The sequence below is a fragment of the Corylus avellana genome, chromosome 6, assembly GCF_965113065.1.
Source record: "Corylus avellana chromosome 6, dhCorAvel1.hap1.2, whole genome shotgun sequence".
Lineage (NCBI taxonomy): Eukaryota > Viridiplantae > Streptophyta > Magnoliopsida > Fagales > Betulaceae > Corylus > Corylus avellana.
In genome coordinates this window covers 12,758,038-12,765,286 of record NC_142495.1, presented here as the reverse complement: position 1 = coordinate 12,765,286, position 7,249 = coordinate 12,758,038, and positions in this window count along the sequence as shown.

Below are 7,249 nucleotides of genomic sequence, written 5' to 3'. Positions count from 1 at the left end.
GTAGACCTAAACGAATTGACCAAATAAAATATTAAAAAAAAAAAAAAAAAAAAAAAAAGCAATGATTTTGAAAGAAGACATTGACTTCAAGTCAAATGAAAGTAATTAGAGAATGTCTCATGCTTGTATACGAGGGTCTGCAACTACCTTTAATTCTTGCATTTCTTCCTTGAATAACGGTATCTTATTCTGTCTTTGCTCTGTCCTATACTTGTGACACAAGCTTTTCTCCTCAAAACAAAAAAACATTAATAAACAACAAAAACACAAAACACAAACAGTTTTTTTTTTTTCTTCTTCTTTTTTCTTTTATGTTACATTAGAAATACTTTTTTAAATAAAAAATCCTCCTAACCTCCTTCGTGCAAAAGGGCATGAAAGAGAGGAAACTTACAATGCAAGGATAAGAGCTTTAACCTTTTTAACAAACAAGGCATAAAAGAGAGCAAACTTTTAGACTGTTAAGTAGAAGAGCCAAGCAAACTTACAATGTAAGCAGAAGAAGAGACTGATGTAACAGTTCTACTTGATCGATGGGTACGTAAATAAATACATCATAGTCCTGGGAAATGAAGAATCACAATACCTATGGACACCTTTTGGTCTTCCTGTTCATTGTTTGGGCCGCATTAATTCATTACAGATTAATGAATTTTAAATTGAATTAAAAAGAGGTACTATGCATGTGGAAGGGAAGCGATCAGGTCTGCAACTCTTGGTTTGGTGTATAGTGGAAAGAAATGTAATGTTCTCTGATCTAACGCTCAAAATATTTTTGAAAGTTTCCACTTTTATTTGCCAGTTATCTTTAGTTTAAAAAAAAAAAAAAAAAAAAACTTTGCTTGCCCTATAAATATTTGAGTGTTTTTGCAATCATACCTCAAAAGTTTAAAAATTTGAAATATTAGATCGTCAAGTTTAAAAAATTTGTAATATCACCCATCTTGTTAGGATTTTCTGTTAAATCTTAACGGAAGATATAAAAATTTCTAAAATACTCTTACGTAAAAAAAAAAAATAATAAAAAAATGAAAATATTCCATGGCCAACTTAACCATGTGGGTCATGGCTGTGGAGTAATGCTATAAGTCACTCTTATGTCACTTTTGTGTCCCTCCAAAAATGATATGATTTTTAAAATCATTATTGAGCTTGTAATTGATCATTATTGGATTTTGATCAAAGATGATTTTAAAAGCCACTTCATTTTTAAAGGGACACAAAAGTGATACAAGAGGGATTTCTAAAATTATTCCATAGTTGTGGGTGACCCACATTGCTAAGCTGGTCATGGCTTTCTTTTAAAATTATTTACGGGAAAGTCCACGTACCTTCCTCAAACTACCACCTAATTAATAATGTAATTTTCAAACTTTCAATTGTGACAATATTCCCTTCAAACTACCAAAAATTGTCAATGTCCCACTTAATGACGAAATATCCTTAATAAAATTAAAATAGAAAATTCAAAAATTAAAAATAAAACTAAAAATTAAAAAAGAAAAAGAAAGAGGGAGTGTAAATTTTTATTTTAAAAAATAATTTTTGTTAAAGAAAAAAATTAATCTTTTTTTTTTAAAAAAAAAATTATAAGGATATTTTTGTCTTATTGACAAAAAATTATGGTCTTTTTTATCTTTTTGCTAGCCTTGGGGGGGACATTGTCAAATTTTTGGTATTTTGAGGAGTACATTCTCCCCATTAAATTTTTTTTTTGGGGGGGGGGGGAGGGAGGACATTGTCAATTTGGTAGTAGTTTGAAGGAGATACGTAGACTTTCCTTAATTATTTAATTAGAATATTTGTAATTTTATAAATTTAAGAGAGGTATTAGGGACATTTCACCAATTAATTATTTAATTTAACTCTAAATCTTGACGGGAGAGACGAGATTGCAAAGTTTTTAAACTTAGCGACCCAACATTACAAATTTTAAAATTTTAGAGATATGATTACAAAAAAGCTGAAACATCAAGTGCTAAAGTGAAGTTCTCTTTAAAATAACGGATAACAAAATATAAAAGTGAAAAATTTCGAAAATATTTTGAGCGTTTGATATGGAATATATCTTTTAGATTAGAGAACATGAAACATTTCTTTTTATTATACACACACAATCCAAACTAATCCAATAATTTTAATTTTGAGTTTAAATTCTGTAGGTATTTCACATTTTTTCGCAATGAATTGACATAGACTTTTTCTATAAGGGCACAAGATGCAAAGAAAACTTTAAATGTTGTGTTTATTTTCTTTTGAAATTGGCAAATTTTGATAAACGCTAGATCTTATCATATACCCTCCTCCTATAAATACTCCCCTCCCACGCCCTCTACAGCTCATTCTGCTCTTATAGCCCTAGAGAAATCATGCTTGTTTAATTTTTGAGAGTTTGTGAGGTTTGTGAGTGTTTTTGGAGAAGAATGAGGTCTTCTTGGAGAGCTTGCTGTGTTGAGGTAACCATTGCCTTTCCTTGGTGATTTTATTAGGTTATTATGCTAGCTTCTTGTTTTATAGTAGCATAGTCATTAGAATCTAGAAGTTTAAGCTTTAATCTTGTTATAAGCTTTTCCTTTCCATTAGACATAATCTTGTTGCTTGGAGACATTGTTTTGGTTAGGAGGTGTTAGAAACCCTTTTTGTAGCCTTAGGACCAGTCGAGGAGGCTTGGGAAGCATTTGGACCAAATGAGGTTCTAGCTAAACCTCACTGGCCGAACGCTCGACCCTAGGGGCCGAGCGCTCGCCCAAAGAGGTTCTAGGGAACGCCATTTTGGCCGAGCATCCTACGACCACTGTTTTCGTGTTCTAGGTTTGTTTTAGTTGGACTTAGGACTAATGTTAGGTTTTCCACAGATTTGGATAACCCGGATCCTTTAGAAGACTTTTCTAAGGATTTATACAACTTAGGTGAGTTCTAACTCATATAATGTTCACAAGTTATTTTCTCGTATTGCACGATTATTTTATGTATCAAACATGCATATTTACAACCCTCATGATATACACTTTGCTACACCATGAACTCTATCATTTGCGAAAATGTGCTACTTAACAAGATAATGGCGTTGAGACTTGTAAAAATGCATGTAAAATATGGACAATACTAATTGCATCGTATGACACGGTACACTAGTACGTGTGGGATAACGATCATGGGCTTAATATACATGTTAATTTTATGGTAAAATGTGTGTTATATGGGCCTTGGATCCAATGGTTGTTTCGTGACTGGTACAACCTTAACGGGCGGTCACTACAGGACGTACATCATTAGTAACGTGGGCCACTCGAGGTCAGACTCAGTCAGGCTACTAGTGTTATGGAAGGTAGCATACAATGGTTGGGGCACCGGCATTGTATTACAGGTAGTTCGGGACAGCACCAACCCTGCTGAGAAGTGGTAATATCTTGGGCAGACCATACCGTTTACCTATCACTGATTCTCATGATTATAGCATGTATTATATCTATATTGCATTCATGGATACCTGTCATACCTAAAATGTTGCATATTTTACCAAACGGAGTTCATCACTAAATGACATAAGTATTGTGTGCATTATTACTCACTAAGTCTTTGGACTTACCCCTTTTATTTTTTCCCTTCCATTATGTATAATTGCGCGGTTTAGCTAGCGTAGAGGAGGATGCCTTCGGACCAAATCATGGTGGTTGTTAGGACCTGACTCAGGTCATTTTTGAAGATATGAAACCGGTATGGCTGAAGTCCATGTGGGATAATGGAGGAACCATACGGGCGGAGATGATCAAGATTGTCATCATGTTAGCATTACTCAAGATTAGAAGTTGATCTTGTTATATTATTTCCAGACAGTGATCTTTTGGTCTGTAAGATATATTTTGATGATGGGTCTATTGACCAGTACATTTGAGGATCTATTTTTGTGATGGTGTTTATCTTTCCTTTAGTGGTTATAATTATGGTATTTAGTTATTACTTTCTATTCATGTAGTTTAATGTCTTCCGCTTTATTCTCTTTTTTAGGAGAGGTTAAGATCCCTGAGTCTTGTCCCTTGAGGAATAAGGCTGGGAGGCAAACCATGTAGTCAATTACTAGTTAATTGATTTTCACGGGGCATTACAGTTGTTATGAAAGCCTTATGCTCTAAAAATTGCAGGATAGAAGGAAAGAAAGCCTAGGCAATGATCACACCAGAGAATGGGCTAGTTGACTTAGCCCTTAGGTTGGTCACTTGGTTCTAACTCTACTTTCCATTGTAGAGAATGCTGTGCCGAAGGAACCCAACAATCGGAGATTGGGAATGTTGAGGACGACGTTCACCTAGAGCCTGTAGAAATTCCAGTCTAGGAGGCTGCGCCTCCAGGAAGAGATCAAGTGATGGACGCAATTGGCCAGTTAGTATCGGCCTTGGACCGAGATAGGGTGGCAAGGTAGCCAGCTGCAAGGCCTGGTTGTTCTCTGAAGGACTTCTGTAGTCATCACTCTGATAGTTTTAACGTGACTAGTGATCATATTAGTGTCAAAAGAACTAGATGAATGATATGGAGGAGCTACTGACTACCACTACGTGTACTAATGAGCAGAAGGTGGTATACGCTGCTTATAAGCTGACATGAGAGGCCAAGCGCTGGTGGCAGGACGAGAAGGTGGTACCCGTCACTGAGTTAGGATCGGAGATCTTCATTACGTGGGCCATCTTCAAGCATGCGTTCAATCAACACTTCTTTCCCAGGGTCATACAGGAGGCGAAGGAACGAGAATTCATGGACTTGGTCCAGGGAAGGATGTCGGAGATTGAGTACGCCGCGGAGTTTCTACAACTATCACAATTCAGTATGTACCTTATCCCGGATGAGGAGAAGAAGGCAAGAAGTTCGAGCAGGGTCTGAACACTCGTATTCGGACCATGATGACCTGCTTTGACATCCGCAATTTCTCCCAACTTGTTGATCGGGCTTCAATCTACGAGGAGAGTCGGAAGGAGAATGCGGTAGAGTACGCGGACCAGAAGAGAAGGGCTCAAGGACCTGGTACTTTGTCTGGAGGAGTTGGGCCAGCTAAGAGGATGGCGGTAGGAAGTTATCCACCCCAAAGGCCACAAGGATGTGCCCCGAATATCTCCTAGGCCCAGCAGCAAAAAGGTCACACGTCAGAGTTGTGCCGGAAGTGCAATAGGGTTCACTGGGGACTTTATAGGATGGGTGCCAGGACATGTTACCGGTGTGGCCAGTTTGGTCATTTCAGCAAGGATTGTGTAGGCAAGGCAATTTCTCAGTTGGGGAATACTCAGAGGCTTTGGCGCCAGCGCGAGTCTACTCGCTTATTCCGGGAGAAACGAAAGGGGGATTTGAAGTGGTGACAGAAACTATCCCTATACTTGGATTTGAGGCTTCAGTTTTGTTTGATTCAGGGGCTACCCACTCTTTCGTATCTATCATGGCTGTAAGACTATCTAGACTTGTAGTACGAACTTTGGAAACCAGTCATGTTGTAGCTACCCCTATATGCAAAACTGTAGTCTGTTAGCGTGCAGTTTGTGGATGCCTTGAGAGCATCTGTGGAAGAGTACTTCCCACAAACTTATTTGTTCTTTCTATGAATAGTTACAATGTTATTATCGAGATGGATTGGCTAGTGAAGCATTCTACAGATCGACTGAGCTCGGAAGGAAGTTTCGCTTCGACTATAGGGAGAAAGAGAAGTCATGTTTGTTGGATCACGGGTGAGGTCTTTACCTCCCACTATTTCGGCCGTTCGGGCCAAGAAGCTTATTCTAGGAGGAGGACAAGCATTTTTGGAGTTTGTCATTGCCTCGATGAAGGAGGTAGGGGTGGGGGACTTTCCAGATGTCTTCTCAACAAACTATGCTGGATTGCCACCCCTGAGGGAAGAAGAGTTTGGAATTGAGTGCGTGCCAAGCACCAATCCTATGTCAAAGGCACCCTATAGGATGGCATCGTCGGAGTTGAGAGAGCTGAAGGAACACTTGCAAGAGCTATTGGATAAGAGGTTCATCCGCCCTAGCTCATCACCGGGGGGGAGCGCCGGTGCTGTTTGTGAAGAAGGATGGGTCGATGAGAATGTGCATCGACTATCGCGAGTTGAACAAGGTCACAATTAAGAACAAGTACCCTTTGACAAGGATTGACGACCTGTTAGATCAGCTGGAAGGAGCGCCCGTATTCTCTAAGATTAACTTGTGTTCAGGTTATCACCAAGTGGGGGTGAAGGAATAGGATATTCCTAAGATAGCCTTTAAGACTCATTATGGACATTACGAGTTCTTAGTTATGTCTTTTTGGTTGACTAACGCGCCAGCTGTCTTTATGGACAAGATGAACAAAGTCTTCCATGACTACTTGGACCAGTTCATCGTGGTTTTCATTGACGACATCTTGATCTACTCAAAGATGCCAGAGGAGCACGAAGAGCATCTATAGAAGGCATTAGAGAGGCTTCAAAGGGAGCACCTCTATGCTAAACTCAAGAAGTGCAAGTTTTGGCTAGATAGCGTGTCTTTCTTAGGACACGTGATTTCTGGTGAAGGTGTAGCGGTCGACCCGGAGAAGGTTAAGGCGGTAGTGGAGTGGACTAGGCCAACCTGTGTATTTGAGATTCAGAGTTTCTTAGGACTCGCTGGTTACTATTGACGCTTCATCGAGGGGTTCTTAAAGCTATCAGGACCTTTTACTGGACTGACTAAGAACGCTCGCTATGTTTGAATGGACGGGTGCAAGAAGAGTTTTCAAGAGCTGAAGAAGCGCTTGATAATTGCTCATGTGCTGGCTTTACCTACGGGATCTGGTAATTTCATACTCTATAGTGTCGCCTCTAAGAAGGGATTAGGGTGCGTACTAATGCAAAACGATAATGTTATTGTAATACCCCAAGAAAACAATCGTCTTTACTAAAAGGTTTTCTACAAAGAGCGATTAAAATATTATATTTAGAACAAGGTTTAATAAGAAAAAGACCTAAGCCCATACACATAACCAAGATTCCTAGAAGTTTTGAGGCAAAAACCAAGCCCATCCCTTTCTGACCATACGTACGCCCAGTAGTACAGTACGTATGCTCTTGTCTCTAGTACCGAACATATGCCAGGGGACCACTGGATGTACGCTACTTTTGAGTTGACCAATAGTTAATGACTGTACGTACGATGCACCCTTTGGACTGTTGAATAAATAGTACTGGACGTACGCCCCAATAGTACCGAACGTCTGCTACTTTTCAAAATAGTTGGTAGCACCCTTAGCTTTT